We start from the raw sequence: 7,478 nt of genomic DNA, 5'->3' as shown, positions 1-7,478 counted from the left end.
GTAATGTCATGTTTGGTACCTCTAGGAATTAAATAAAAATGTTTACAGATTTCTAGTGCATGTTAAAATTGCATGATAGTGATGAATAAAATAACAATAACAACTTGACAGATGTCTACAAATGCAAACAAAACGCCCTTGCAATTTCCTTTTTCTTGTAGAAAACAAAACAACTAAGGTGACTGAGTGAAATAATCATTGGCACTTTACCAGAATAGGAATACTGTGGTGTGGCTTCATAGCCAATACTCAAATATAACACAATGACTCTCAGTCTGTGAAATTGGATTTGCTTTTAAATGGAGTGACAACCTAATATATGTACACTAAAATTCATTTCTTACTTCTAAATTTTAAATACTTCTTTTGTATTACGCTACTTTCTCCCCAAAGTCCCAGGAAATGCAATTTCATGCCATCATATGTAGCGTTAAACTGAAAAGCATGAATGTAACTGCGGTCAGATGACAATAAAGGTCCTTGTATCCTTGAATTTAGTCATGATTACAGGACACTTAAACCGTGATCAAACCTAATAGGAAAGCATTTATATCTTTGTCTGAGTAAAATGAGTGTAACAGACAAGCATACAGTGACAACACTGAGTCTCAGTTCACAGTTTGGATATTTGTGGGTGTGAGTGGTCAACACATACACACATTCATACAAAACGCACCTTTTTTTAAATATTTCCCTGATTAACCTTTCTTGATCCAAGACACACCAACACACATACACACACAGACACACACACACACACAATGAGAGGAATTAATTAAATGGATACTCTCGTACCACAAGTGTGACGACTGAAAAACAACTTGCAGAGTAAACTAATGTCTCCTTTAAACCAGTGATAAGGTAATGGTGCCACCCATGGTTGCACCCTGCTAAAAGCTTTCTCTCTCTATTTTGTTTCCTTCTCTTCTGGTACCTCTCAGCATACTGTATTTCTCAATCTATCTTCTGCTTTTCAGCCTGTCTTTGTCTGTATATCAGGTTGTTTTTCTTTTGTAAGTTCTTTGTCTTTCTCTCTCTCTTCCCCCTCTTCCTTATCTGACACCTGATCCTGGAGTTTAGAGTTACCACACACACAAAGAAGTGTAAGAGGAAGAGAGAGAGAGAGAGAGAGAGAGAGAGCTGGTGGTTGACATTACACAAAACAAACAGGTGTGAATTGAGAGAGAAATATTTGTTCAGTGTCTTGGTATTTGCTCGACACACGTGAAGATAGAGAGAGAGCAAGAGAAACAGACAGTCCAACAAGGAAATACTCAGTCCAGTCAAGCCGCTTGTTCCAGCTGATTATCAACTGGTTCACTGGTTGTCAGGTAAAATTCACTTTGATGTGTGTGTGTGTGTGCCTAATTAGTATGTATTCTGTTATGTTATTGCACTTTTTAGCATAGGGGTTAGGCGCTGGTGCATGTCTGCAGGCTGGTTGTGTACATTGGTTCAAGTGTATCTATGCGTACTGTAAGCAACAGTGCAATATTGTATTTGTCATGGTTTATTTCTAAAAATATGTTCAGATTGTGGCACAAACACTTGCTTGGCAAGATTTTGAGGTTTACTGGCATAAAAAAACAAGTGATACCCTCCATTGCTGACCACAAATGGTGGTTTGCATTATGAGCTCTGAGGTATGTGGTGAGAGTTTCAGTGTATTTCTGCTGAACACCAGATCAACCAGATATTTGTTTCCTCCAGCATACATAGTGTTATCTCTGCACTAACAGACTACACACTAGCCGAATTCACTGGTAGGGTATTGTATGTATTGCCTCTGCATATTATGTTTAATTACACCAAACTAAAATTGATAGGCTATTACAATTTACAACTCCTTTTAAATATATTGCCTTCATTTGATCATGTTTGTGAATTACTTACCAGAATGTTCTAAAATAGAGATCGGCAGTGCGCAATTAAAAATAGGTACACAGGGTTTTGGAAGACACAGCTGTTTGCTGAGTACGCAAAGGTAGGAGACACACTTGCCACACCTTCACAATGTTAACACTTGAATCTTTAAAACTGAAGGATCTTTTGAGGACTTTAACTAATTTGTTAAAAGCAGTTTTCACGCTATTGTAGTGGCTAATGGATAAGCATGATGGGATAGGCCACTGTAGCATTTATGTACATTAGAGTGGACTAATTGCACTTTGATGAAGTCAGTCGACATTTAATGGAGCACTTGAAGTGTTCTGAGTGCATGTCTACTCTGATAATGCACTTTGTATTCTCACAATGCAGACTACCCTGTAATAGTTCAATAGTTCACTGTATTTAAAATCAGGGTATAGAGTTTATTTTATTGTTTTGTTCTGTCAACAACTATGTATTACTGTGAAATTTTGTAACGGTATTCATGATCCCCCAGAGGATGAATTTGGTGAACCTCTGACCTTTCCTCTAGTACCACCAGTAGCTCAAACATTTGTACAATAGGCCTATATTGGTTTATGACTACATACTTGCAAAACTAATGACATCAGTCTTAGCTGTACTTTGTGCTAATTAGTGCATTTTAGCTTGCCAGAGATAATCTGCTGAGATGGTAAACATTGTAAACATTATACCTGCTAAATGTCAGCATGTTAGTGTTGCCATCATGTCAGCAATTAGCTCAAAGCACACAGAGTTCACAGAGCTGCTAGTGTCGCTGTACACTCTTAGTCTTGTTTGTTTGATGTTTTAGACCAGAGTATGTTTTTTTTTTGGAGGGGGGGCTGTCTTTTAAACCAGGGTACAGGCCTACCTGGGTCACAATTTACTGTTTTTTAAAACCAGAGTATAGGGTTGAATGATTGTTGTCAGGTCAGGGTTGACGGATGACTGGGTGATATCTGACTTTTCCTCAGATCAGGACACAGAGTTTGCTGGGCAATAGTTGGGCTAGTGGGCAATATTTTGCTGTCCAGATGGCTGCGTCAGGGTAATTCCCCTCAGAAGGGCTCGCTACTAATCCTCCAGAGAATCTGTACTGCCTTGATCTCATGCCTGCATGGGAAACTGGAAAGCTAGCCTACTACAGTTCCCTGACTGTAGGACACTGTGTTTCTCATCGCCTAGCCTGTTAGATTATCAACACTACCACAACCTGTTGGTTTACAGTGAGGACACTGCTAGCCTGGTGGATGAGCTCCACACTGCAAGCCTCACCAGTCCGCATAATGGAAAAAGACAACTGTACCACAGGCCTTTTGCCACATAGTGCACTGAGAGGTTTCTGTCGGGCAACATAGGAGGCGAGAAGGTGGAGAGACAGAGAGAGGAGAGAGAGCGAGGACAGATAGAGATAGAGAGACTTTAGATCAGGTCAGGCTGATTAGTTGTAGAGTCAAGACTTGTGATTGTCTTAATCTCTGTGCCGGAACTATTTTTGCAATATGGGACCTTTGGCAATCAGGTACAATCTTTTGACTTTTTCATGTGTTGTTAGTGATCTAGAAAAGCACGGCATAGTAGCTGATCGCATAGTTTGTTTTAATGCTGTCTTTATTGTGATCTTATTGGTGTTCTGAATGTAAAATCTGGGGATCATATGATAAAATACAGTCAGCGTACCAAGACAAACTTTCATTGTACAGTTGCTGCCTCAGAGATGACAATAATGCTGAAAATGAAATGGCACCTCGCTTAAACAACTTTTATTAGCTTCATTATAATCTAAATTCAGACTGAGAAAGATCAAGATGTTCTGTGCACATCCTCCTCAGCAGGTAGCAATGAGGTTTCAATTCAATTTAAAGCCTGGAAAAAAAAAGGGTCGAGGACTTCAGGGACAGTGGGAGGTGACTTTAATTTAATAGCTCTGTATCATTTGTGTGATTAATGTTCCTGTGTGGGTGTGTTTCCTCTCACTAACCTGTGGATATTATGTCAATAAAATGAGATTGATATGGGACTGTTTGCTGTCACACCAGGGAGGAGATCTGCTGTGTGTTGACTTTTTTTTTTTCTCTCATGACTGTTCTGGATGCTCAGTGTGAACAGGAATCAGCTGTGTCATTTCTACTGATGACTAGCCTGTTCATATAGTGTCTCAGATTTAAAGGCACTGTTAGTGGGTGTTTTTTTTTTAAATATTTTGTTTCATAATGTAAGCATCATGAACTGTAAACGTGACCAAGGGACCAAAAAACTTGACCAAATGATTAGTCATGAAAATCCATTGAATTTGTGCAACATAATTGGATGAAATGATATTATACTCCCTCATAACTTGACCTTGATTCTGAATACTGAAGTATGCAGCTGTCACAGATGCAGCTCATGAAATAAACATATTGATGTGATGTGAAATAAGTCGCAATGTTCAAAGCAATGTCTGATCATCTGCCCCTCTGCTCTCCACCCCTATGTGTGTGTGTGTGTGTGTTTGTGTGCGCACGCATTACTGGCTTCCTGGGCTTCCCTGCTGGATCCATGCTGCTCTGCTAATGGTGAGTCCACTGATAACACCCTGAACACACCTCTTAGTTACTTAAATTACAGCTTTGGACCCACATCAAGCTGGAAAACAAGATGACTGACTGTCATTCTCTTCTGCTTACAAACAAACAGTTTATGTCTCGTTCTACTCTCTACTTTTTTGCTACTACATTAGTGTTCTTATGTGGTTGTTTACTCCTCCTCTTTCGTAGATGTCAAATCTCCACGCTGCCTTACTCTATAAGCCAATTACTTGAGCTTCTCTAATCTGGGTGTGGGTGTGTACATATGTAAGGAGTGTGTGCGTGTGTGTGTTTGTGTGTGTGTGTGTGAGGGGACAGAAGAGATAGATAGTATGCAGTAGCAGTAGCCGTGCCTTATATTACGCAATGACCAGTGTGTCCTTTGTGCTTTCTGTGTGTGTGTGTCTGTCTGTGTGTGTGTGTGTGTGTGTGAGAGAGAGAGAGCGAGAGTAAGAATGAATTGAGAAGATGAATAATAGCCAAGCGCAGAGCAATTAATCAACATCGAATAATTTGTCTTGTTATAGAAATCTGACATTAAAACTCTTTCCCCACTTTTACTGAAGAGGCCATCAGGAGTCTCTTTCATCTGCTAAATATCTTACAAGCATAAAGATGACGTTTGGTGAGTTATGGCAGACATTAGGACATGTTATCAGTAGAAAAAGCACAGGTGTAATTAAATAAGATTAACGATGGCTGCATTCCATTTAGGCGGTCCATTTCCAGGGCCCTGCTATGTAAACATTGTTAATGATATTACTTACATCTGTGCTTATCCTGTTAACTCAAAATGTCTGCCCTGTAGATGAGCTATTGGTGAAGAAAAAAAAGTATTACTTAAAATACTGAAAGCACAGTAGATACATTGCAAAAGACAGATTTTGACAAAGAAATGCACATTTACAGTCCATGACATGTACAGTCATTATCTGTGACAGTATCTTGTTTCTTTAAGTATTCAAATATGTTTTCTTATGGTCAAATTATGGAAGATATTATAACTTAAACCCCTTAATTTAATCATGGCTCAGAAATGAATGTCTTGTGACGCACAATACACTTCACAGTTACCAAAGTTAGCTTCATCAAGGTGTTGATGCATACAACCTCAGACGGTTGCACTGCAGTGTTTCTCAAAGGTTGGGTTCAGATTCAGCAATTGGTTTGTATGCTGTTGATACCACAATGTCAATGTCAATGGAAGATAATACAGCAAATTAGTCAGCAATGTACATAATATGAATTCTATTGGAAGAGTTGGAAAGTCTTGATCTTGCTGGGAAAATAGAAAGCCAATATTGTTGTTGCAAAGCAGTGCAAGCAACAACAACAAAAAAACCAGAGGGATGAGAGAGATGCGTCAAATAAAATATAATAAAAAAACATTGAACTGAAAAATGTGCATAAATATATTTATCATCAAAATATTGCAGTGACTCGTTATATCCTCTAGAGGGAGCTGCTTTGCTACACTAGCATTGCCACATCTGCATCGAACGTCCCTCTAACGCGAATGGACAGCGTGGACGACCAATCACGTCGCAGATTCTAATACAGTAACCCCTCTCAGCCAATGGCAGACAGCTAAAGGATGTTTTTCACTGTATGGGGGCGGGTCTTAGGGATGATCGACACGTCTCCTTTGAGCCTTAGCCAGATTTCTCGGTGTGGACTGTAGTGGAGATTTTTGGAGGCTGAGATAGTGGGACGTACGTTATTTTTTGGAGGAGAACGGACGGAGAGGCCACGTTTGGAAGTTCCCCTTACGCATCGTCGGATTTTACTACAGGTAACTCTTCATTTTAGCTCCTTTTTTAAATCACGTGATTTATACATCATCGACTGCCGCTGATACAATGCTGTTTGCATATATTTCGTTCTATATAGCACATTTTGTAGGGGTATATGTATAGATAGTAAAACTGCACTAAAATCCTCAGTAACTCAAATTTTTCAAATGGTCAAGCAAACAGCAGCTTCCCTCGAAATCCGTTATATTGAGACTTGCTCGTCAAGGCGCTTCATGGCGCCTATCTTCTTCCATATTATCCCTAAATCATCACATAAACTACTTTCATGTCCCGCGGTATCTCGCTCGGATGTGTTGTTTATGGTTAGCGTCGAAGGTTTCGAGGATACACTCAGATGAGGCAAAGCCAGCGTAACTCCCATGTTTAAAAGTCATTTTTTATAAACGAATAAACCCAGTTACGGTAAGCCTGGTAGCGATGGTTGCATTTCCTGGTGTAGGTGAAGTCTACCGCTACGTTAACGGTGTGTTACTAAGTTACCGTTGGCGGTTGGTTCTTCTCATCAAGGTAACGTAAATGTAATTCAAACGTCAGTATCAGCATCCAACCGCCAAGTTAGTCAGTAGATAGTTGTTTGAGAGCATCAGGTTGTTTAAAACAACTACAACAGTCGTTTGAAGTCGTTTTATCTGTTGTTGTGTAACGGTGTTGTCCGTTAGTCCCTTTCTCTTGATGTCTGTCTGCATGACCAGCGCTTCTTCCAGCAGTGAAGTTAGCAACACTAGCACACGTTGTTTAACTGTTTTTTAAAAGGAGTGGTGTTTGTTTCCTTTGGTTTCATGCTGGGAAGTGGTTTACAAAGGTGTCTGGGAAATGAAGTCCCGTTAAGTTGTCATTTGTTTAGCTATCTGCTGGATTAAAAGATTTTATCTGGTAATAAAAGAAAAGGTAATGAAATAAAAGATGGAGCTGTGGCGACTGCTGTATTTAAAGGACACACCCGAATAAAGGCATCCCATTTGTCGAATAGTAGTTCCCATTAGCAGATAGTTTATTATGTGTCATTAATAATTTACAGATAACTTAAAAGGAAAACAAGTTATTAGAGCCCAAAGTGAGCTGGTCAAATTGCCTGCTTAGTTTGACCAACACCCAGAGTTTCAATTTATAATGATATGATATAGAGAAAAGGATCTGTAATCAGTAATTCTTTGACATCTTTACTTTTTAAATGGATCAGATGATCATTTGAGCTCTGATT

At 39.3% G+C, this 7,478-nt stretch overlaps 1 protein-coding gene across 8 annotated transcripts in view; it reads left to right on the top strand.

The window, feature by feature from the left end:
• The first annotated feature begins 6,095 nt into the window (after positions 1 to 6,095).
• The window catches only part of epb41l2 (erythrocyte membrane protein band 4.1 like 2), a 51,666-nt gene continuing 50,283 nt past the window's right edge, over positions 6,096 to 7,478 (top strand). For all 8 annotated transcript variants that reach the window (XM_067571987.1, XM_067571986.1, XM_067571983.1 and 5 more), the window contains exon 1: positions 6,096 to 6,255. The gene's annotated coding sequence lies outside the window, so the exon portion shown is untranslated. The remainder of the gene's footprint in view (positions 6,256 to 7,478) is intronic.

The sequence above is a fragment of the Thunnus thynnus genome, chromosome 18 (genome assembly GCF_963924715.1).
Source record: "Thunnus thynnus chromosome 18, fThuThy2.1, whole genome shotgun sequence".
Classification (NCBI taxonomy): Eukaryota; Metazoa; Chordata; class Actinopteri; order Scombriformes; family Scombridae; genus Thunnus; species Thunnus thynnus.
The sequence above is the reverse complement of the archived record's forward strand: the minus strand, read 5'-3'. Positions and strand labels throughout refer to the sequence as shown.